Source organism: Rhamphochromis sp. 'chilingali' (genome assembly GCF_963969265.1).
Source record: "Rhamphochromis sp. 'chilingali' genome assembly, chromosome: 3".
Lineage (NCBI taxonomy): Eukaryota > Metazoa > Chordata > Actinopteri > Cichliformes > Cichlidae > Rhamphochromis > Rhamphochromis sp. 'chilingali'.
Genome location: NC_137931.1, coordinates 17,113,992 through 17,138,610, shown reverse-complemented (window position 1 = coordinate 17,138,610; position 24,619 = coordinate 17,113,992). Strand labels below are relative to the sequence as shown.

The 24,619-nt window shown below is 38.9% G+C and overlaps 1 protein-coding gene and 1 long non-coding RNA gene across 3 annotated transcripts in view; one reads left to right on the top strand and one right to left on the bottom strand.

Annotated features, from left to right (window-relative positions):
* The window catches only part of ncam2 (neural cell adhesion molecule 2), a 462,302-nt gene that overhangs the window by 208,106 nt on the left and 229,577 nt on the right, over positions 1-24,619 (top strand). The gene's annotated exons all lie outside the window — the stretch shown is intronic.
* On the bottom strand, positions 20,108-21,978 carry LOC308394116. Its single transcript, XR_013971118.1, has 4 exons — positions 21,929-21,978; positions 21,409-21,561; positions 20,958-21,045; positions 20,108-20,371 (listed from the first exon to the last, which is right to left on the bottom strand). It is a non-coding gene; the product is annotated as an uncharacterized lncRNA (long non-coding RNA).

Sequence of the window (24,619 nt, the reverse complement as noted above, 5' to 3'; positions counted from 1 at the left end):
CACAAAATTGGTCCAAAAACCTCTCATGTTTTCCACTTTTTCTTTGGTCATTTTAGCCTTTTTGGCCAGGGTGAAGGGAGTATCTGCCATCAAACAAGAAGACAGCCGCATGTAGCTATGATGATGTTTGCTAGTTCACCTTACATGCATTAATGTAATAACGTGGTTAGCCTACTCAACGTAAATCACACAAGAACAACATTAAGCTACTCACGCAGAGAAGAACGGCTGCTGCTGCCATCAAATACGGCGCATTTCTCGGCTTTTAAAAAAACGCTATGCGTCGCCAGGTGTTTCATGAGATTCGAGGTGTTACCTCCTTTGACAGTATCACAGTATCAGCTTAAAGCACTTGTTGCAGGCTGCTGAGTTTGCATATTTTGCTGTGAAGTACAGCCAGACTTTTAACCGCTTCGCCTTGGACATTTTTAATCTGTAGCTCTGCGCTAACAGAACGTACGTACCTGGCCCCGCCTACTATCCTCGGAAACGTAAAACGATTGGCTAAAAGTGTATCACAGCTCAGGGAAAAAAAAGCACCGAAATAAAGCACCGAAATGTGCGCTGCTTTTCGGTCTGGTTACTACCGTTTATGTCAGAACCGGTGCCATCACCGGTACCCATCCCTACTCATGACAGTGACGTAAGCGAGTGCGACGTTCGTGGCAACAGCTGTGTGCAGATCAACAATGGATAATATAACGAGCATATGACCGTGCAGCATTTAAAGCGTGGAAATACTGACCTTACTTTGAGTTTGATTCTATAAAAAGTGACAAAAACATTAGCGTCCGCTGTTCACTGAAGAAAACATCTTTTTACAGCAAAAAAAAAACAAAACTAAAATTCCGAGCAAGCACCGAGAGTACGCTGCCACAGAATGGGAAATTCACAGAGAAACTGCCGGATCCTTCCACTGACCGCTGCGGCACACCTGCACCAGGGCAAACCTCCGACTGCCTCACTCCTGATATACAGGTGAAAATAGAGCAGCAGGACCGCTGAGTCTTTGATTTTATTTATTTTCTGCTGTGTTTGACTTGCATCTATTTGAAAGAGTGAGTGTAAACACAAAAAACTATTTTATTTTATATGCTGGACTGTGCAGAAAATAGGTTTAAATATTCAACAAATTTCTTCCAGTCAGAGAATGTTGCATATAATTTAACGTTTGCTTGATGCATAAAGTGAAAAGATTAAAACTAATAAAACCAGTTTTAAAAAGAGACTTTTCCATTTGATTACATTTTAAATGATGGATTATGCATAAAATGTAGAATTGGGTTGAAAGATCTATTGCTTTATTACCTATTCATATTGTAACTAAAGTTACAATAGTAAAGTAACTATGTAACTAATTACTCTTGAAAATAAGTAATCAGTAAAGTAACGGGATTACTTTTGGGGGGGAAGTAATCGGTAATTAGTTACTGATTACTTTTTTCAAGTAACTTGACCAACACTAGTCATAAGTACACTCATACAGTTACAATATGAATTAAAAGGCATATGTTGGTCTCGAGCATTCAGCTAGGTGTTAAAACAGTGCTACAAATCTGAACAAACTCCAAGACAGCTGGCCCAAACTGGAGACTCTAAAGGCCTCAGTTAGCATGTTAGATGTTAAAGTTCATGACAGAACAGCTGGAAAAAGATTGAATAAGTGCAGCTGGTTTTGGAAGGGTTGCCATGAGAAAGTCTCAGCTCTCTACAGAGTACATGGCAGCATGGCTTACCTGTGAGATCGGAACAATTCCCGGGACTGCTGCAACAATATCATTTGGATACATGAGAGTAGAGATGCTTCATGTATGTGAAAACCACCACAGCATTTCAGCACAAACCATAAGCACAGTGGTGTAGAGGTAATGATTTCGGTTTGTTTTGCAGGCATAAGACCTGGGCACCTTGCACTCACAGATTCAACCACGAACTCCTCAGTATAACAAAGTATTCTAGATATTTGATAGAAGACCATCTGTCCAGCAGCAAAAACTGAAAAAGAAATGAATTAAGTTGTTGCAGCGGCCCAATCAAAGTCCAGATCTCAAACTAAAATGCTTTGGGACCTTAACAGAGCTGTGCATAAATGAATACCCGCAACCCTCAATTAACTAAAGCAGTGATGGAGAGAAGAGATGTTTCTGTTGCAAACAAGTGTGCATTCCTTCACAACAATATATGACAAAGTCATCCCAAAAAATATTATGAATGAATTTATTGATATTAAAAGTGCTGTGCAAGAATTTAAGTCACAGAGTGTGCTTAGTTTTTCACAGCATTGCACAGAATCCTACAAAAACTTTCTTTGTCACATAACTGTAGCAACAGGGAAAGTATCATTATGCAGGATGAGTTTTACAATCAGGCCTGTCAAGAAAAAGAAGGGTAGTTCCAACTGTTTGACTGTTAAGCCTTATTTTTGTGCCCTTCTGCTCTTTTACCCCATACACTACACACACTTTAAATTTAAACAGTCACCTCAAGCTGAAGATCCAGACTCCTCACACAGTGACGAGTAAGCAAACCCACACTCAAAGCAATACGAGCTAAATTGAATATTGATTGTTGGTAATCCATGTGCGCAGGCTCTGTATGAAATAGTGGCAAAGAGAGAGACTGCGCTGTAATCGCTGATCTCCTTCAGCTAATTCACAAAACTCCCCTGAGCAGTTGTGTTTTTGGAGTTCATCATGACTGTAGCGATCGCCTCATGGTCACATTACCAGGCCACTCTGAGAAAGCCAATCACAGCCATCAGTGTATGATGGCAAAATTGTGGTCCAATTTTTATTTTTGGAGAGAATCTATCATATTTACTGCCACATCAAAGAGACGATATTCTATAGCACATGAAGTGGTTTGGGAAATATAGCAGGGAGTAGTTAATGAAGCACATTACAGTGGAGAGATGACATGGATTTCGAGGGCTTGAAATTGGCACCACAGATGCTCATCAAGCAATCAGCACTATTTGGATGTAATTTTATGGTAATCCTTTCATTTTCTGAGCCATTTTGTTCATTTCATGGATTGTAGACACGACTCTGAAGAGACTCTGGGAGAAAATGGCACATGGCACACAATAAACTGAGCTTCTAAATTCAAATGAGAGGAATGCGTCTCTGTTGAAAATTCTACTTCGAGTCGCTTAACAAATAATTGTGTGTAGCATATGAATGAATACACAAGTTTCATTTACTCCAAACGGGAGTGATGGTATTTATGAAGGACGTGGACGCGTGTGAAAGGAAGTGGAATACGGACGTGCAGACAACAGCTCTGAATCCACACATCATGATCCGTTTGGTAATTTAGATTCATTTTGATCATGTTCTGCGACCTTGTAGTTCTGATACATCACAGCTAAAAAAAGAATCAAGAGAATTGCATTTTACCTTTAAAAAGCACTTAACTTTTTTTTAATAGGCCTACGTACAATTTAAAAAAAAAAATCAACTCTAGTTGTTTACTAAAGCCCACATTATCACTGCTAACACTTTTGTGTTAATTTTGAAGAGGCGCCAAGAGCCGCATTAGCTTCATGAGTGGACAAACAACACTCCAATCAGCTCTTGCCAACCATACTTGCTACTGCCAAATCCAAAACCTACCAACACTAGAAGTTACTGTGCACCATCAATCATCCTAATAGTGCATTTGTCATTTTCAGATTGCCCTTGTGGCGTGTTACAACCGAGCCACCTGTTATCTCTGAGATTGGTGAAAGTTGGGGAATAGTGTGGTTTCAGGAATTCTCAGAAGGAAAGAAGAAAAAACAAAGCAAGTTGACGATATTTCAGAGATAAAGTGTTTGTCATATTAATTGTTAACAACTGTTACTGCTGTGCTGCATATTTATACGAGCCGCTGCCTGCTGGTGTAGACTAATTAATCCCAACCCCTGCTGATGTTAACGTGCAGCAGTCAATTGATTTTAATAAAACAATGCCTGTAACCAAAAGGCTAGGTTGTTAAGTAAATTCAAGCTAACTTGTGCATTTAATATGTCAAGATATTTGTTACACCGCTGTTGTGGGCGATCCACTTACACATGACTCATTTAGCTGAGATTGCAGCTCAGTTGTTTGATGAGCCTGTAATGTGAGGGATAATCCCTTGTGACCTGTGTAGCTGCTAAAGGAATACCTTGTAAAGTATGAGCGACTGCACCGGCGGTGCATCATATATTGAGCTCTATTAATCGAACTATTCTGAATACGCTGTTGTGCTTGGAATTATTTGTAGCACCAAAGTCAATTTTTATACACCATTTTGCTGCCATAAAAGCAAATTGTATTTGTTCACAGCCAGTAGCGGTCTTCAACAAACACATCATTTACTGGCGTTAGAGTGAAAATCTGCATTGCTGGTTGCTAGAGAAAAACCAAACTAAACCTCCTTTTTTTTCCAAAAAAAAAAAAAAAAATTACACTGTATGTATGACTTATTGTTAAAGATTGATATCTTTAATAAAAGCAAATGGACTCAAGGCCAATTACTACGGAGAGAGGAGAAGTTGGAAGGCATAATAGATGAATTAAAAGCGTTGGCTTGAGTCTTTTAATGAGAGTGGGAAAGGTAGGAAAATGCAGCCTTAAGACACAAGCGTCATTTATTGTTTGATATCATTTTTGAGGTATTACATTTTGTAGATAGACATTAGCTAAACAGTACTGACATGACAAATTATTTCTAAACACTGTAGTCATTACATTAAAGTTTGATAATGTGGCTACAACTCAATGCTATTGACACTGTGCTCTGTATCTGCCGCTAGACATTGGTGCATATTTTATGTGTAATTGAGAGCACAAATGTATGGGGTAAATATTCAAGGGCACACAGAGAATAAATTAATGTCTTCACCCATAGGCAAATTTGCCTCAACTGTCATAAAATGCCTTTAGCATGAATGCTATTTTTTTTTCACAGTATGCAGTGCAAAAGTCCAAGAAGCCAGGGTTTTTTGCTATTTTTCATAGTGGTCTTAAGCAATCCGATTGTTCAGTCTGACGTCACTAGCCGTGTCTGGGTCTAAACTCCGCTGCAGGTCCATATATCAAACGATCACTATGGCATTACTGAGAGTTGAAAAACTGTCTAAAGTCTTTCATCTTTAATAAAATGATCAGCGTTCTGCTCTACCAGGTGTAACAATTGAGTTTAACATCCAGGCATCCATGAAAACGGAATTTATGACATTTAACGGAGTTAGAAGTTAGCAGGGAGTTGGCTCGCTAGCTTCTATCTAAATACAATATAGCATGTCCTGACTGTGGGGTTTTGGAAACAAATTAAAACGTACAGCTCTGTTATCACTTCCAGCATAAATGAAGACAGAAAACTAAACAGCAGTGACGTTTGTAGGGTTACTGAAGTTGGGCTAGCTGGTATATAATGATGTGCTACGTGACCGCTAGCGACACAGCTATGTTAGCATAATATAAACAAGCTAACTTTTTTTCCACTCGATAAAAGTTAACGTGAGTGTTGTCGGTGGTCAGGAACAAATGTAATCGCATGGCAGGATGCTGTAAAAGGACCAAACTTCAGCCAGGAGAACAACTGAGATAATCCATCCACAATACGAGGTTAGTCATTCATATACTATTGCATGGGCTGGGCTGTAGTTACATCCTAAGGTTTTAAAAACTGAGCTTAAATAAATGATTAGTGGTAATAAAAGCCGAGGGAGGTCAACAGGGATCACTGACTGTTTTAGGAGCTTTTTGAGATCAAATAGAAGAAAATACATAACATTAAACATGTTAACAACACAAAAGCCATATTAAACGCAGACTACTTTAGACCCGGAAGTAGGATTCGTCGCGTCATCACTGAACAACTGGATAGTTCTACAGGATTTCTGAAGGCCTTTTAAAGTTTGGACATTGGCTACTCTTTTACTCATTTTGAGTACGTCCTTGTCCCCAAGCATTTCCAAGTACATTTTCTTTCTGCTTATTAACCTACACTGTTAAAAAAAAACATCCTAAAACAACGGTAATATTCCGGCAGCTGGGGCGCCAAAATGCGACCGTAAAATAACAGAAAATAACTGTCCCATAAAAATACGGTCATTTTCAGTAATGAAAATAGAGTTTGTTGCGCTAATTTGACATGGGATTCTGCCTTTTCCAAGTGCTTTTAGACATTAAATTAGGAACATTTTTACGTGATCAAACAATGAAATTACCTATAAACAACAATCATAATACGTAAATGTACAGAAATATACAGTTAACAGTTGGTTTAAATAACAATTGATTGCATGCCCTGGGACAGACTGACAGAGGCGAGGCTGCCATATCGCACCATCGGCCCCTTTGGCCATCACTAGTAGGCGGTAGGTGAAGAGTCTTGACCACGGACACAACGACGGAGAGTGTCCGAGCTGGGGCGCGAACCGGCAATCTTCGGATCACAAGGCGAACTGCCAACTCTTGAGCCACGAACGACCTAACTAGCAACGATAATAATACTTATGTGATGTAACACAAGCTTATAGGGATCATGTTATATACTTTTCCACAGCATTACATTTGAATTCAACAGTTCAATCTTTCAAATAACGGACAAATATTTGTGAAATCATGATACATTTGTGAATTATTTTAATCTAAATATGCATATGTACGGACAGATACATTTAATAATCATGACAATTATGTTGTATTACATTACAGTGATTTAACGTTCATTTACATTCAAAATGTGAAGTCAAAGTCTATTTACATAACTTTAATGATATTCTACAAGAACAGAACATTACTGTCAAATTCACAGTAAAACACCTTCATATTAGGGTTTTTTCCTACGGTCGCAGCCATACCTGCGACCTTGTTGTTGTTAGTTCACATTCATTGGCCAAAGCTTAGCGTCATGTTATTTATATTTATTGCAACTCCTACCTCTACATTTCTTTTTCAAAATATTTAATTAGCACAGCATGTCCGTGCAATGCTTTACATTGTGGCATGCAGAGAAATCTTAACAAGGAAGCTCACAGAGAGAGATTGAGCTTGTTATTTAACTCCAAGCTGGTAGGGGGAGCTCTTCAATAAAACACTTGCCAGTGCTACTATGTGCCTCAAGGTTCAACAACAGTACAACAGAAGTTACTCATGGTACAGCACTCTCTCTACGAAACAACAACTGTCAGTGATGCTGCACCACGACGTAAACACAACATTCAAGATAACAGTTAAAAGTAACGTAACCATAAACAATAAAACAAGAACATCTAAACAGCAGCACATGTCCCAAGGCATGATGGGAGACATTTCTGGACGTATTTTTACGATCTAAATATGCATATGTACAACAAAATATATTTAATTGTGTTTTATTACATTTACAGTGATGGTATGTTATTTTACATTTGACGTGTCAGATCACAGTCTACTTATGTAAATGTAATGATATTCTAGAAAAACAGTACGCAACTGTAAAATACACAGTAAAATAATTTGACGTTACTATTTTTTGGAACAGTGTAATTAACACTGACCTGTTCGTCAATCAAGTATATAAAAGGCACTCAACTCTAAGTTGACATCTGTTTCACACCTACACATAACAGACAATTCTGCAAAAGCATGTTCTGAACAACAAGACTATTTGCTCCTGTTTCTTTAGCTGAATCTGTGAAAATGTGAAAAGACAGGCATAAAATTGTTATTTTGCACCAACAAGATGATTCACAATGAGCTTGGCATATCGCCAAATAGTGTGCAATGTATCCTTAAACAAAAAAAATAGGAAACCGGATAAGAGGACAACAAAGTTAGATTTGGTGAGCCTAATAAGCCATCTACAGCATATAGACACTATTTGAACGTCATGTCACAACAGTGAGTGCCTACAGCCTTGTTTTAGACAGTGGAGGCTCTGTCATGGTTTAGGACTGCATTTCAGACCATTTCCAGAGTTGTTTCAAATGTTGCTACTGTTGTTGTTACTATATTATAGTATATATGTATATATATATATATATTTTTAATGTAGCCTCTTATATGACATTTAATGTAACAGAACCTTTTTGACACTGAACAGGGCTGTTTCTGAAATCTTTGCCCTTCTGCTGATAGCTGCTGCAACACACTAAAAATATACAATGTAAAGTATAAATGCAGCACATGCATGCATAATCTTTCTCCTGGGCACTGATCCACATTTGTCAGCCACAGCCTGACTGCAGCAGAAGAAGAGTAAATATTTATATGGCAAATCCATTTGATTTGACTTTACACAGATGTCGAGCTGTTTGTTGGGATTTCTATGAACATTGTATCCTGCACTGTGAATCAGTAATGAGCTGTTTTTGTAATGTTGGTAAAGGTTTAGCATAGTGTGTGCACCACTAATTTAAGCTACGTTAAAGATGTTATTTTCTTGGATTGCTACTGTATGCCCTTTTTATATATATCCATCACTGAGATCCTTTCACTTAAAAATACAACAAACTTCTGCATATTCCTGCTTATTCTTAGATCTTCATTTAAGAAATCAGTCTTTTAAATAAACATTGGCATTGGAACGCTTTAATTAAATGGGAAAGTAGTTTGGGCCTGCTATTCCCTAAGGTCAGCCTAGATCCCAAGACAGAAGAATCATTTACAGCGATGCGACACATTGGGGCATTTTCCCCTCGAGTTTGTTTTCTAACAATGACAACAAACCGCAGCATGACTCCAAAAATAGTTGGTTTTTCAAAGCTGATGTCCATGGGCAATTTTCAGCTTGCTTTTGGAACAAATTGCTGATCTTAAAAAAATGGTTCATATACAAGGACTTTGAAGTACAAAATGGCTCTTATCAACTTTTGCCAGCTGTTTTTAAAGGCGCCTGTTGTTGTGTGTATGCGTATGTTGAATTTAAGGTTTCTCAAAATTGCCTTTCATTCATGCAAATCCCTGCCATTGAGATTCAGCGTGCATCAAAAGTGCATTTACCCAAGAGACAAGCAGATTTATCGCTTAAACAAAGTCAGAAAAGAAACTTGTGAGAGTTTCAGGAGATTTTGTGTTAGCCTTAGCAAGAACTATTTAATTTAAAGGAACTCATGGTTGGTTTCAAGGCTAATGGTTTGCTCAAAGATGAACGTTGCACTTTTCATCTTAAGAGCTTAAGGTAACTAGCAAAACAGTAAGACAAATTACAACATTTTCCCAAGGTTTGCAAAACCAGCCTGTGTGAGAAACCCATTTCAGCTACTGAAAGATAAGTGCAAGTGAGTGTGCTGAGCAAAGAGTCTCATCCTGGTAATAAATGTAAAATGGGTGTTTAAGACAGGATGGCGGAGATATTTCCTGGTTGTTGGATTATTGGCTGCAGTTGGAATGATTCAATTAACACATCCGTGGATGAGATTAAGCTCAGACTCGACCCTACTCCCACCCACACCTTGCTTCTGTAATGTAAACTTCTGCAGCCAGAGGAATTCATTATGGTCAGTCTTAATCCATTTTCAACATCGTGAAACATGAAAGTGGTCTGAGTCAGAAGTTGGCTCGATTTAATTAGACTGGCTCACCAGATCGCTATCGGAGAGCTTTATCAGAGAGACAAGCGTTGAAATCTGTGAGTACAGATTATTCTGAGATGTTGCGATTACACACTACTTAACTCTCCTCAGCTGAAAGAAAAAGTGACATTATTTGAAATTTTTATGGATGACAGGTTGAAGGAGATTCCGATATAGATTTGGAATTACAGTGCTGTGCAGATGTCTAGAGCCAGCTCTCGTTTCTTTTTTGTTTTTGTTTTCAAGGAGCCAAACTTTCTTGTCATTTTTTAACATGGAGGATAAAATAAGTGACTGAGCTGAAAAGCTGTTTACAGTATAAGATGTATCAAGCCCTTGGATTGTTCCATCTACTATCACCAATGCCTTTTCCTAGATGATCTCACTGGGAAGCGCTTCCGCTCCCTTAAGGCCAAAACAGAGAGAATGAGGACAGAGGAGCTTCTTCCCCCAGGCTATTCGGGCCCTGAACCAGGTGTAGGACTGGACTCTCCCAAACACGTCACTATAAGACTGGACTCTCACACACGTCACCACACGCACCACCACACATTTCCTATAATCCTATAATTCCTATAATTTATAATCCTTATCTTTATAATCTCTTCTGCTATTTGCACATTCTTTACTGTAAATTCCTAAATTGATTTGTAAATTTTTGTAGTAAACTGTAAATTGTAAATATTGTAAAACTTTTCTTCTGTCATTTAATGGTCGGGCATTGTACAGCTACAAGCATTTCACCCCCATGTCATACTGTGTATGGTTGTGTGTGTGTGTGACAAATAAAATTTGAATTTGAAAAGATGGCTGTAGGAAGGGAAATAGGAGAAGAGGCTGAGGTAAAAGAAATTACGTAAGAAGTGGACTCAAAATCAGCGGTACAACAGTGAATGTCTACAGCCATCTGTCGAAGACTGTAGAGGTTCTGTTATGGTTTGAGGGTACATTTCAGGGAGAGGTGTTGGGGAACCTCTCAGAATTAATTTAATTATGAATGTGGGAAAGTATCATCAAATTATAATCCACCATGCAAAACCATCTGGAAGCATTTTTGATCAAGACAATGATCTGAAACGCACCGCCAATGCAATAAAAGCATACCTGGAGAGAAAACACGCAGTGAAACACTATGAGTCATGGATTGGACTCCCCAGTGTCCAGACTTTGACATTATTGTAGATCATGTTGACAGAGAACAGAACAAAAGACAGAAACATCCAAAAAGAGCTTTGAATACCCTTCAAGAAGCCTGGAGAACTATTTCTGAAGACTACTTAAGAAATTACTAGAAAGCTGCCTAAGACAGTTGAGGTTTTGTTGAAGAATAAAAGTTGTCATAGCTAATATTGACTTTCAAGCTCATTAGCCTCCTAAGAACCGAACTCTTTCTTGGCATGCATTTGGAATTTCTCTTTGCCATTTGGGCCGATTGTGACCTGATGAATGTATAAACAAAGAAGTATGTGATTTTTTTTTTTTTTTACCTGATTTTTGTTTCTGAGAAAAATGAGATCCATATATGAGGACATTCACTTTAAATTTCAATAGAACAGTGACAGTAAAACGTCCTCGTAAGTGGCTATCAGGCCCTTGTAGAGCAAAATTTCGTATTTTGGTCTAGCCAAACCAAAATGTGATGTCCACATATGTGGACGCCAGGTCCTAGGAGGTTAGAATTGTAAAAACTTAGTTTTTTTTCCTGAATTGCTATGTGTGTTAAACCCCCCCCACTATATCTACCGTATTTCCCGGACTATAAAGCGCACCTGAATATTAGCTGCACAAGCTAAAATCAGGGGAAAATCCTGTTTTGTACATACATTAGCCGCACCTGACCAAAAGCCGCAGGTGTTTCAATGTTGACTTATCATATGTAAGAGAATATGCACAAAAGGAATTGTCAGGAAAGAGATGGCTGTATGGAGACACATCCCTTTTATTAATATTTTGAAAAACAAGTTATGGGTACATATAGAGCTGGGCGATATGAGATTTTTTCATATCACGATATGTTTTTTTCATTTCAGGCGATAACGATATCTATCACGATATAAGCCAAATAACTATATTTGTAAGATTTAAATGTGCCGTTGCTCACAAGTAAAATGTGAAATAATCAGCAGCTTGTTTTTATTTAAATATTTATTTCCCATAATAAGTTCAACAGGGTAGATGTACTTAAGGAACATGAGACTTTTTCAGATAAATAAAGGCAAATATTACAAACTACACAAAAGGCAGCCGCTAAAGCGTTTAAGTTTCAAAATAGAACAAACAAAACAGACTACTAAATTGTCAATTCCACTTAGAAACAAAATATTAATTCTAAAAATAAATCTTAGTTTGTTTTACAGAAGAACAGACAAAATTGACTAACTTTTGTCAATATCAAATAAACTGAGAACTAAAAGGAAATTCTCAATCTCTCCTTGTTGTATAGCTTAGCTTTTCAAACAGTTTTAACAGTTACTTTAGTCTGACAAAAGCCGAATGACGAATTAGCGCTTCCAGTCAGAGACTGAGGCTACGTCCACACGTACACGGGTATTTTTGAAAACGGAGATTTTCCGTTTTCGTTTTAAAAAATAATCCCGTCCACACATAAAGGCAGAAATGAAGGAAAACGCTGCTATGAACATGCCAAAGCAGCAGGTGGCGCTAGATTCCTAACCATGCAGAAATGTTGGCCAATCAGAAGTCTAGAAGCCTCGGTGGGAAAAAGTAAACAAAGCTGGGGCATAGAAGCAGAACCGAGTCGTACAGTGGGGTAAAAAAGTATTTAGTCAGCCACCGATTGTGCAAGTTCCCCCACCTAAAATGATGAGAGAGGTCAGTAATTTGCACCAGAGGTACACTTCAACTGTGAGAGACAGAATGTGAAAAAAAAAATCCATGAATCCACATGGTAGGATTTGTAAAGAATTTATTGGTAAATCAGGGTGGAAAATAAGTATTTGGTCAATAACAAAAATACAACTCAATACTTTGTAACATAACCTTTGTTGGCAATAACAGAGGTCAAACGTTTACTATAGGTCTTTACCAGGTTTGCACACACAGTAGCTGGTATTTTGGCCCATTCCTCCATGCAGATCTTCTCGAGAGCAGTGATGTTTTGGGGCTGTCGCCGAGCAACACGGACTTTCAACTCCCGCCACAGATTTTCTATGGGGTTGAGGTCTGGAGACTGGCTAGGCCACTCCAGGACTTTCAAATGCTTCTTACGGAGCCACTCCTTTGTTGCCCGGGCGGTGTGTTTTGGATCATTGTCATGTTGGAAGACCCAGCCTCGTTTCATCTTCAAAGTTCTCACTGATGGAAGGAGGTTTTGGCTCAAAATCTCACGATACATGGCCCCATTCATTCTGTCCTTAACACGGATCAGTCGTCCTGTCCCCTTGGCAGAAAAACAGCCCCATAGCATGATGTTTCCACCCCCATGCTTCACAGTAGGTATGGTGTTCTTGGGATGCAACTCAGTATTCTTCTTCCTCCAAACACGACGAGTTGAGTTTATACCAAAAAGTTCTACTTTGGTTTCATCTGACCACATGACATTCTCCCAATCCTCTGCTGTATCATCCATGTGCTCTCTGGCAAACTTCAGACGGGCCTGGACATGCACTGGCTTCAGCAGCGGAACACGTCTGGCACTGCGGGATTTGATTCCCTGCCGTTGTAGTGTGTTACTGATGGTGACCTTTGTTACTTTGGTCCCAGCTCTCTGCAGGTCATTCACCAGGTCCCCCCGTGTGGTTCTGGGATCTTTGCTCACCGTTCTCATGATCATTTTGACCCCACGGGATGAGATCTTGCGTGGAGCCCCAGATCGAGGGAGATTATCAGTGGTCTTGTATGTCTTCCATTTTCTGATGATTGCTCCCACAGTTGATTTTTTTCACACCAAGCTGCTTGCCTATTGTAGATTCACTCTTCCCAGTCTGGTGCAGGTCTACAATACTTTTCCTGGTGTCCTTCGAAAGCTCTTTGGTCTTGGCCATGGCGGAGTTTGGAGTCTGACTGTTTGAGGCTGTGGACAGGTGTCTTTTATACAGATGATGAGTTCAAACAGGTGCCATTCATACAGGTAACGAGTGGGGGACAGAAAAGCTTCTTACAGAAGACGTTACAGTTCTGTGAGAGCCAGAGATTTTCCTTGTTTGAGGTGACCAAATACTTATTTTCCACCCTAATTTACGAATAAATTCTTTACAAATCCTACCATGTGAATTCATGGATTTTTTTTTCACATTCTGTCTCTCACAGTTGAAGTTTACCTCTGGTGCAAATTACTGACCTCTGTCATCATTTTAAGTGGGGGAACTTGCACAATCGGTGGCTGACTAAATACTTTTTTGCCCCACTGTATGTGTGGAGGGACAGTAACTGTGTGTATATGTAAGCATTTAAACACTGCAGAGAGTAGAATTAACAGTAACAGTATTGTAGAAATTCATTTCACCGAAACAATAACGTGGCGCACAGTGTGACGCATGCACCAGTTTATTGTATTTCCAGACTTGCTTTCGGCACAATTTACAGTGCACGCTACTCTGTTTTTTGTCAGACTTGAAATAGCCGAAATACCTTCACACTACTGAACTTCTATGGCTCTTCCGTTCGACAATCTCTCCGGCGTTGGAACCATCATCTGTTTTCTCTTCGGTCACGCTCGGTTGATTTTTCTAGTCGGCACACTCATTTCCTCCATTACGCGCTGGCTCCATTACCCGCTGGCTGCTTCCCAAACAAACACACGTGCGGCTTGGCACTTGTGCTGTACGTAACAAGTCACGCGACGTGACGCTGCGGCTGTGATTGGTTCGGCTCTGCGCTACTTAATTTGGATTGGCTGACCTTTTTTTTTTTTTTTTTTTTTTTTAAGAGGACAAGAGCGGCGAAGTCTATCGCGATAGTTTATTTTCTCTATCGAGTAAAAGTTATATCGCGATACATATCGTTATCGTTCTATCGCCCAGCTCTAGGTACATATTTGCATAACTTTTTAGGTAAATGTATAAGTAGCGGTAATTACAAGTACGAAACATGTACTGTGCTTCATAAATGAGTAACAAATGTAGTACATAACAATAACCTACAGCACACCAGAAAAATAGATTCAGACTACCTTTTAGGCTCAGGTGCAGTGACACGGCTTTAACAAGAAGAAAATTCAGTCATTCACCACCATCTTCCAGCGCACTAAAACCACCAAAGTCCTCTTCTCCAGTGTCGGATACGAACAGGCTCAGGATGGTTACGTCATCCACTCTCAGCTTCTTTCATTCGTTGTCACTTACAAAACCAAAGAAATCCTCGTTGTCAGTGTCAGAGTCGAACACCCTCTGAAGGGCCGTGGCAGTGTCCTCCTCTCCATCATGCAGCAGTCCAGCCCTTCGAAATCCGTTGGTGATCATGGATGTTTTCACACTTTTCCACGCTGTCAGATTCCACCGGTGGAGTTGAGCATAACTTGCTTTTCGCAAGTTTATCGCCACTCGTCATCCACGACTCCCGCTGAACGCGTAGCGTTAATTTGAAGTTTGTTTTTCGCGCTACTTGTACAGCACTATGTTGCCTGGCGGATGGACACGTGACCAACATACCACTCTTGAACCCCGATACTGTGTGTCTGATCACATGCCCTTCCGCCAGGCAACGTAGTGCCGTACAACAGCGGAACAAACAAAACAAATCGTCTTACGATATGACAAACATCATGGACAATCCATAGAAAAGCCGCACCTGACTAAAAGCCGCAGGGTTCAAAGCTTGTGCAAAAAGTAGCGGCTTATAGCCCGACAATTACAGTAGTTCCTATTTTCCTAGAGAAAAAAATGAGGGGTTGCTCAAGACGTTTCCACAGTATTGTAGATACAGGACTGTGTTGTAGGTGCAATGATTGCTACAGTGAATGTTCCGTTTAGATGAGAGTAAGAGTTAGCAATAAAGAATTTTACCATATAAAAAAGTCAAAACCTAGGCAGAAACCACTTAATATGGAATGCTTAAGCAGTTTTATCCTTTCAGCGTGCGGTTTTAGCATTATGCTTTTTCTGTTTCATTCCAATTCTCATTGCATCTTTTCTGCACATACCCATCCAAATTCTGATTGAGTTTAGGACTGGTTTTGTTTTGGGGGGGTTTTCGTCTTATTCTTATTTATTTGATAGATATTCAGACAAGTGTATTGTGTATAGCTTATATATGACTGAATGAATAACGTCTGCATGAGCTTAGGGTGAGCACTGCAAAGGCTTCAGCAGAGGCTGAATTGGTGCAGCATGCAAATCAAGAATGTTATTTGGTCTCTGAAAAGTAATGCAATATACATCTCTCAAAGGTTATTCATATCTATTAGGTCACATTTTGTCATGACACCAGTTGAGCCCTATTCCATAACCACCACTTTAAAATTGATCTAAAAAACCTAAATCTCCATCTTTTGATTTGACTCAGGGAATAAAATTCCTCTGAAAGGTTTCTATAACATTCACACTTTTATCAAAATTACATCTGCTGTAAGAGTATGAATAAATGTTTAAATATTGAGATAAGCACTGGGCTGGGAGAGAATAATTTTCACCCTCTGTGAAGCAAATGCTGAAATGAGAAAGGTTTCATGCTCCTACTGACAATGCTAACATGCTAATGTCTGTCAAGTGTAATGTTGGTCATTTGGCATGCTAATATTGCTAATTAGCAAACATTTAATAACTGACTGATATATTAATGAGGCTGATATATCAGATAATATTAGCTATTTGTTGATATATCAGTATTTGCATTTTTACAGCCAATAAAGGAAAACGATAAAAGTAAAGAAGAAAGAGTAGAAACACCCTTCAGGCATGTCACAAGTGCTGATGTTGCATAGTTTGTCCATCAGAGGGCACTCTGCAACTTACATGCTGGCAAAACGTGTTTTAAAATGCCACAAAATAACAACCAGCTGATCTCCAAGCACAACCAGTAAATGCAGGAGAGATGTCTCTTGGCTGTGCTATGTCTCGTTTAAATGCCACATTATGCCACCAGAAGAAGTGGGTGGGGAAAAGGAGGTCTGGATTTCCCTGTATAGAGTGCTGCCCCCATGACCCAGACTCAGATAAGTGTGAGAAAAAAATTGATAGATTGATGAATGGATGGATGTTGAAGAAATTGCATTACTTTACATTAAGGTGGCATTAAATAAAAAGCCTGGGAATCTCTACATTTATTATAATTCATCCTAAAAGGGATTACTGCCAATTCTCATTGCATCTATCCAGTAATTCTCTGGACATTTTCACTCAGAAACACTGATGCTAAACTCAAGCTGGTGCTAAAGGAAAAGAAAAAACCTCTATTATGTGGAAACCATGACAAGCAAATCAACAATGCCTTTTTTAGAGGCTTGCCAGTGACAACAAAGATCCATGCATGCAACTGCATGTTATGTTGCAACTGTTATTTTTAGCTACAATGTAAAAGAGGTGTTCATTACAGGCTCCTTCTCCAGCATGTGTGGCCATCTAGCTAAGGTGTTTTTATTTTCACTTTGAGTTTTTCTCAAAGGCTTGAGAGGCTTCTATTTTTTTATGAGGCTTCGATTTTTCTGTGCAATGATGTGATGTGACGAATAGGACTGTCAGATATATAAAAATATGCTAAATTAATTTATCACGGGATGATAAAGGGATGTGGCTGTGCTTGTGTTCGCACTTGTGCGAATGCTGTAGGTGGCAAGAACATTCTTTCACTGCGTTTCATCAGTCTGAGTTGTCACAAAGCAGCTGAAAATGCTCATTTGGCTCACTTTCAGAGGGTGAAACTCATTTAGTTTACCCTAAAGATTGGCTGATATGTTGACAGATTAATGAAACAGAAGTAAGTGAGGGAGCATCGGTTGGTGTTTAGGCTTGAAGCTGCAATTGAAATGGCACAGAATCTTAAGATTCCAGTGTGACTGTCCTTTGTCCACCAACGTCTCTATTCTCAACCGTATTGATCACCTGGTCAGAGGGTTTTGAAATCATACTCACGAGGACCAGTGAGCATTCAAGAGCGCTGAGATGATTATCACTTATATTGGCTTGGCACTTCCACTGGACAGCTGAGGTAATTAACAGGAGAGAGGTAGGAACATCGATAGCTGACTGCCTCTATTAATGCATTACCTAAGATGTTATTACTATGCCGAAAAGGGATGTTAGTCTTTGCCATGCTGCACATATTTTACTCAATGATGTTGTTCACCTGCAGTTGTAGTCATTTTCTTTTTCAACTAGTATTCCAGTTGCACACAATTTAAGCCTGGTTGCAAATTTTCTTATCTACGTTATTAAATTAAGTTTGCTAATGGCCATGTCATCAGAGGTTTACCTTACTTTATTTTGAATAAAGATTTCCTAACATCATTTTTAGCAATTTATTTATTTTCATCTATTTATTATTTATTTTTATTTATTTATTTATTTTCAGCAGGGACGATTTATCCCATATGTGGAAAAATCTTTTGGTACAAGAGTTGTTAAATAATAATGATGATAATGATAATGATAATAATATCTGAGAGATGATTCTCTGCCATATATTGTATTGCAAGGATAGCAGCATGTGGTACCAACGATTTCCTGTATCTATCCTTGTGGCAGTGGAGCTGAATACTTTTGTGAAGGGGAAGTGCTCCGTTGACGTCCAGTAAGTGCTGCAAAGGATGGTCAGGATTATCCATAATGGGTAATTATGATGGCTTCACAAGTGTCCAGTTTACACCTAATTAAAGAGACAGACTTCCTGATCAAGTTTCTTCAGTCTGTTGGTGTGTCACCAGCTACTGATCCTGCCCTCCCAGCAGACCACAGCAAATTACATTGCACTCACTACAACTGAGCGATAGAAAATCTATATAATTTTGCTGTACACATTGAAGGATCTCAGCCTCCTTAGTAAGCAGAGACTCCTCATCCCCTTCTTATATACAGCCTCTTTGTTGGTCTTCCAGTTGAGCCTGCTGTTGCTGTGGCTGTTGATCACCATCTCTTCGGTCTTACTCACATTCAAGGGCATATGATTTCTCCTGTACCACTCCACTGCTACTGCTCATCACTAATACAGCCAACCACTGCTGACTACAAATTGAATATAAGATGCACAAGGTGAACAGGAATGGAGACAGCACAGTCGCCTGGGAGAGACTGTATTGCACGTCACTAAATCAAAACGACCACTGCCCAGTCTCACATACTGTGGCATGTTTGTCAGTTATCAAATGAGGTGGTGGACGTGTTTACTGACAATACCTGTAGCATCTTTGCAGAAGCAGCTACACTGAAAAAAATATGTTGTTGGATTTACTTAATTCAATGGTGGACATTTGTTGCACACAGATGTTTTGCTTTGGCAGCAACTTAAACAATTGAGTTAAATTAACACAATTTATTCATGTTCAATAAACCTGTGCAATTTGTGTTGATAAAATGTGACTTAAACATGTTTTGATGAAGTAATTTGAGCTCTTGAAATATTTTAATCCTTCACAATTTTCTCACTTTATCCCAACACCATTCAATAACTTTTACCCAATACTACTTGGTCACTTAAATGCTACATGTTATCTTCAAATTACATTTTGCTATTATATTCTAGCATCAAATATACAATTTTCAAATGGAGGCCTTATAACAGATTGTATTGTTCTCTTCCAAGATGGTTGCTGGCATCCACCAGTAACCTTTCAAAACAAAATGTCTAATTTCACTGCATTGACAGTAGGTAAAGAATTAAACTGACATTACTCCTCCACTGAATCTACATAAATCAACAGTTAAATAATGTCAGTTCTTCCGTGTTCTCTGGAATCAATCACAGCAAAGAAATTAGACTGTTTCTTTTGAAAAATGTTGGGAAAGAACAAATCAAAACATTCTATTTAAGGCCTCTGACGTCAAGATTCAGTTAAACAACAATTATAACTAAACAATTTGAGGTAATGTTAGTTTCCATTAACATTAAATTAGGTTACTGAATTGGCAAACACCTTCCTATTAACATTACCCATTTTACCCCAATAACTAAAGAAATTAGCACTTGCAGGTCAAAACCTTTATTCAAGAGATGCAAAAATAACATTGATACAGTGACTGTCAAAAATTACAGCACTGATCATACTGTGACATCTTGGTTCAAAACAGCACACTTAGAAATATTCAACGTTCTTTACTTCAACTGAATGAAACTGAAAATAACATTTCACACGACCCATATGGGATATTTAGACTGCATAACTGTTCATGCTACATCTCTTCACTAGTAAAAGAAAGAAAAAATACAAAGAGAAATTTAAAAATGCTGCCAAAATGCTGTACAGAGCAAAAGGAAAAACAAACAACAACAACAAAAACGGCTCGTCCTCATGGCAGTTGCAGAGTATATAAAAATGAACCCTGCGATCTGTTCCTGGAATTGAGCTTCAAAAATGCAGCAGAACAAGTGTGAGATTTAAATGTCCTCTCACCTAGAGCTGATCAGCTTGCATGCATAACAGTGAGCTTTCATTGCAGAAGCAGTTTTGTCTTAGTTGTGAGTTTTTCTTGAGAGCTGAGTTGCATCCAACTCCATTACCACCCTTTGAATCACCTCAAAAGTGTAGCAGAGTTGTGATGGGTAACTCATATTGAAGGAATAAAAAAGGTCCAAACAGCATGGCTACTGCAAAGGTCACGTTATCCAGATCTTGAAGAACTACTATACCCTCGATGATGATGCCAACATCAGAAAAGTCATTGCCTGGTGCATCCTCTGGAGACAGATGTTCATTGTGGTTTTCTCAATCTGTGCAGTGGCCTCAGTCAAGTCCTGGTTAAACACAAAACATTTCTTTAAGATTCCTTTTTAAACTCATCTCTTTTGAATCTACCAGTTCTAATGTTAGAGTAATTTAAACCAATGCAAGCAACATAGTAAATAGCTATAGCCAAAGAGTTGCCTGCCATGCTGCCATTCATGGTCTAACAGAGTTTCTAAGACAGAGTGAAAAACATAATAATTTCAAATGCTTTACATTAGTTTTTGTTAGAAAGACACCGGCCCATCAGAAATCCAGGTTATGTCACTCAGAAGATGTTAGAATTTAGACTTTCAGCCCCACAATTTGGTTAGCTGTTGGTCTTTTTTTTTTTTTTTTCAAACAAAAGCTAAATATTGGGGGGATTTTCCTTTGTTCACTAGAATGACAAATTTAAAGTTTTTTCACACTGATGTGACCCCTAATATAGGGGGGTGGGGCCTCAAGGGGGGGCGGCCGAGTTCACTACCAGGCCTCATGTGAACTTCAAATTATTAAAGAGGACTACTGGTCCTAACCAGTCCAATGAGGATCAAGTGGATAACTAAATGCATTTTTAAAAGTTGCAAAGCCACAATCTACTCATAAAACACTCACCATGAACTCCTGCACCAAGATGTTGCAATTGTCTTTCACACAGATGCGGAGCACTTTGATGAGACTCCCTTCGAGCATTAATGTCATCCTAAAGTATTATAACAAAGAAAACAGAGATTTGTGAACTTTTCAGTAGCACAGAAGAAAATGATCCCAGACAAAAACTTAAACCAGTCAACATGCAACACCAGCATCTACAAAGAAATATCAAAAGTTCCTGTTTGACATCAACTTTATGGATATATAGTTTCCAGAACATTTATTTTTTTTTAAAAAGATAAATTTTTCTCAGTGGGCCAGTAAATGCATAACGAAAATTATGGCATCCTTTCGGTGGAATCAGTACTCACGGGTAATAGTTGACTGTTTCAATGGATGCAGCATAAAAATCTTTTACTGACCTAATGCAATACATATACACTTTGTAGTTAAAGAATTTTAAAGTTCTTACTGTCATCATGGCAGCTACATCCTTTAGCTTTGTGCCCTGTTCCCCCGATCACTTTGCAAACACTTTCAGCAGACTGTCAGAGAGAAACTCAGCTCCGTCAGAAACCTTGACTGTAAAGGCATGGTTGGGATGCACTGGAATGCTGCATTTCATCTAAAATGACATAAAATTATTTTGAAATAACAGCAGGCACTGTGCTTGGTTAATCAGCAATGTTTTGTTGAATATAAACTGTGTTTCCAGATCTTATGGGATTAAAAAAATCCAAAGATGTTTGTTTCTGATTTGCAACCCAAGAACCCACAAGTTACAACCTCATTTTAGTTCAAGTGTGCATTAATGTGAGTCCAGTAATCACCTTTCTGACAATACATACAGGTTAAACCTATGGCAGATTTTGGATTTCTCAGTTGTATTAATAGGGTGGTCTATTTGAGTATGCATGCACCTAATAACTATAAAAAATCTATTATAATTAAGTTACAGAAACCTTAAGCGAAAATAGAATATACTTTCTTACCATAACACCTTGAACCCACAATCCATCAGCTGACTCCTGGTGAAATGCAGAATAGAGGTCATCTCTCAATGTGCAGCAAAAAAACCCCAAAAACAAACGGACAGCAGGTGAGGGCAGGAGGGGTAGGGATGTAAGCTAGCATAATGCCACTGATGATATTAGCTTAAGCTGTTCAATGTCCAAAATCTCACTAACACCACGGTGCAGTAAATACACAATGTAACTGAAGAGTCAGTTGGCAAATCTATTCACACAGAAAACCAAATTATGTTGAGAGTGCCTCGTAATTAGGTTTAATGTGATATTACGGCTCTTGTGCCAAAGACAAATTCAAATGAAAAAGCGCCAATTCTTTGACAACAGATAAAACAGCAAATCAGCTAACGGCTCTTTTTTAGCATGTTACATGGCGGCACTCTAGACGTTTAACTACATTTGGCTGAAATATGGTAAACATTAATTCAAAAAATCAAGACATACCAAAAAACGTAGAGTTGGCTGCTCGACTTGACTGAGATGGATGCATTTTTTAAACCACGATCCAAAGCCCGCGAGATGAAATCACGCGTGGTTTCACGAGATTTAACGTTGCTATCTTATTGACTTACTTCACCTGAACATGATATGAACAATTTAATACACCCTTTCTGCATATCATGTAGTTTTTACACTATATAGTTACATTTATCTTTAAAACATGAGGCAATTGTGTTAAATACATGCAAGATGCTTACATAAATCCAAGAGATGGCCAGTCCCTTTTTTTCAGTGTACTGAATCATGTTAGAAATGGCTAAATCAAACCAGTGGAGTCCTTACTATTAAAATGGGAATAAGTTTCTTTTTGGTATGGAGATGACTGCTCCCAGATTTGATCTTGAAGCAAACTGCAGAGGGTCAAGAGATGTTTTCACCTTTGGCCTTACTTGGACCAAGACTCTCTGTCATCCAACTGATGAGTGGGAAAATGAGAAGGGAATTTCTCCTGTTGGCACAGGAATGACCACTTAATCGTGACTAGAACATTAAACTGCATTATTGGAATGCATTTCCAATTCAGCGTTTACCTGAGGGGTCGTTAAATGTTACAGCTTTAATTAGACTAGCATGCTATACGTGGGCTGTAACAGCTTCACACAGGAAATTATCATAGATGGGTAGTTTGCATATCATTAAAAACACATAAAAGCTATTTGCCAGCCACCATTTGCCAATCTGTATTTATGTACATGCAACACCAAACATGTTATTAAAAAGTGGGTAAAGACCCACTAAGATTAGCTAACACAAAGGTCGGCTAATATACTACTAGCTAGTAGTTTAGCTACAGAGAAGAAGTGGTCATTTTGTTTCTCCACTGTCTTACAATCTTCCTGATGTGTGTCTGGTTACATTTACAATATCTTCAGCTTCCCATGCCTCTTCTGTAACATGATGAGAGCTAAACAACAGTAGCAGCAGTAGGTTTCAAGGATTCCACAAACACATAAAAGTAAATGTGTATGTGTTGCCAAAAGTTTTATAAAGCAGTGTTGCTGTAACACAAAAACATGCTGAGCTTCCAGATGTAATCCAAGTCTCACAGGTTAGAGAAAAAATTCCTTTCTAACTCCAAGTGACCAACAGCAGCTCTGGCATCATCACAAAACTTCCACTTTCAGTCAGAAAGGGATCATTCCTTAATCCTCAGCCATCAGAAATGCCATCGATTGCCTGTAAAGTTTGATTTTGATTTTTTTCTCCATCTCCCCCTCTCTTTCTTTTTCGCTCTCCTTCTACATCCCAGCTGTGATGGCCGAAGGCTGTCAGGAGCTGCGAGGATCTGAGCTGTTGCCAGCATACATGCACATCAAAGTGCACCATCTGTCCTGTCTCCACTTGGCCATGCAGGACAGACAATAAACACAAAATAATTATTCAACAGAGTAATTACACAACAAGTAGGACTATTAAGCAAAATAGACCTATGTTACGTTCCCCTGGGGGGTCTAGGCGGGGAGGGGGAAGTAACAAAAGTGGCCGGGTCAGAAAAAGGAGTCAAGAGGCGAAACAGTTAAATAAAACAGTTTTATTGAAGTAATTAAACTAAAAGAGACGGACAAGCCGCTATCACCATAAAAGTAACACAAACAAAACTCAGGCGTTGGTCAGTAATGCAAAATGTCAAAAGGAAAACACAGCTCACTAGCTGAAAACCACAAAACACAGCTCACTAGCCGGAAACACCGCAAAACACTCAGCTCACTAGCTGTACCCACACAAATGGCACTCTGGCCCAGAGCTCACCCTGCTCTGGGCTTAAATACCTTTAATTGCTGATGGGAGTCAGCTGTACAGGAGGGTAAGGTGGCACCTCAGGCAGAAGAGGTGGTGGGACACGCCCACACAGGCACCTTCAGGAGGAGGCCCAGCTAGGGCCGTAACAACCTAAAATATTAGTTTGAGTGTTTAGCTTCATGGTCTAAAGCATCTAGCTTCTGCCTTTTCATTCATGTCTTTCTTTTTTATTTACTCTCAAATGATCTCACTTCAAATAATTTCGCCATATCCTGCTAAATAGATATTGAGACTTTGAAAATTATTCTGAAAGATTGAAATTAAGTCACTAGAACCTATATTTGAGTGAGAAAGCTCACTTTGGTAAGCCGCTTTACCACTCTGGTAAGGTGGAGAGTTCATGCTGTAGAGAAC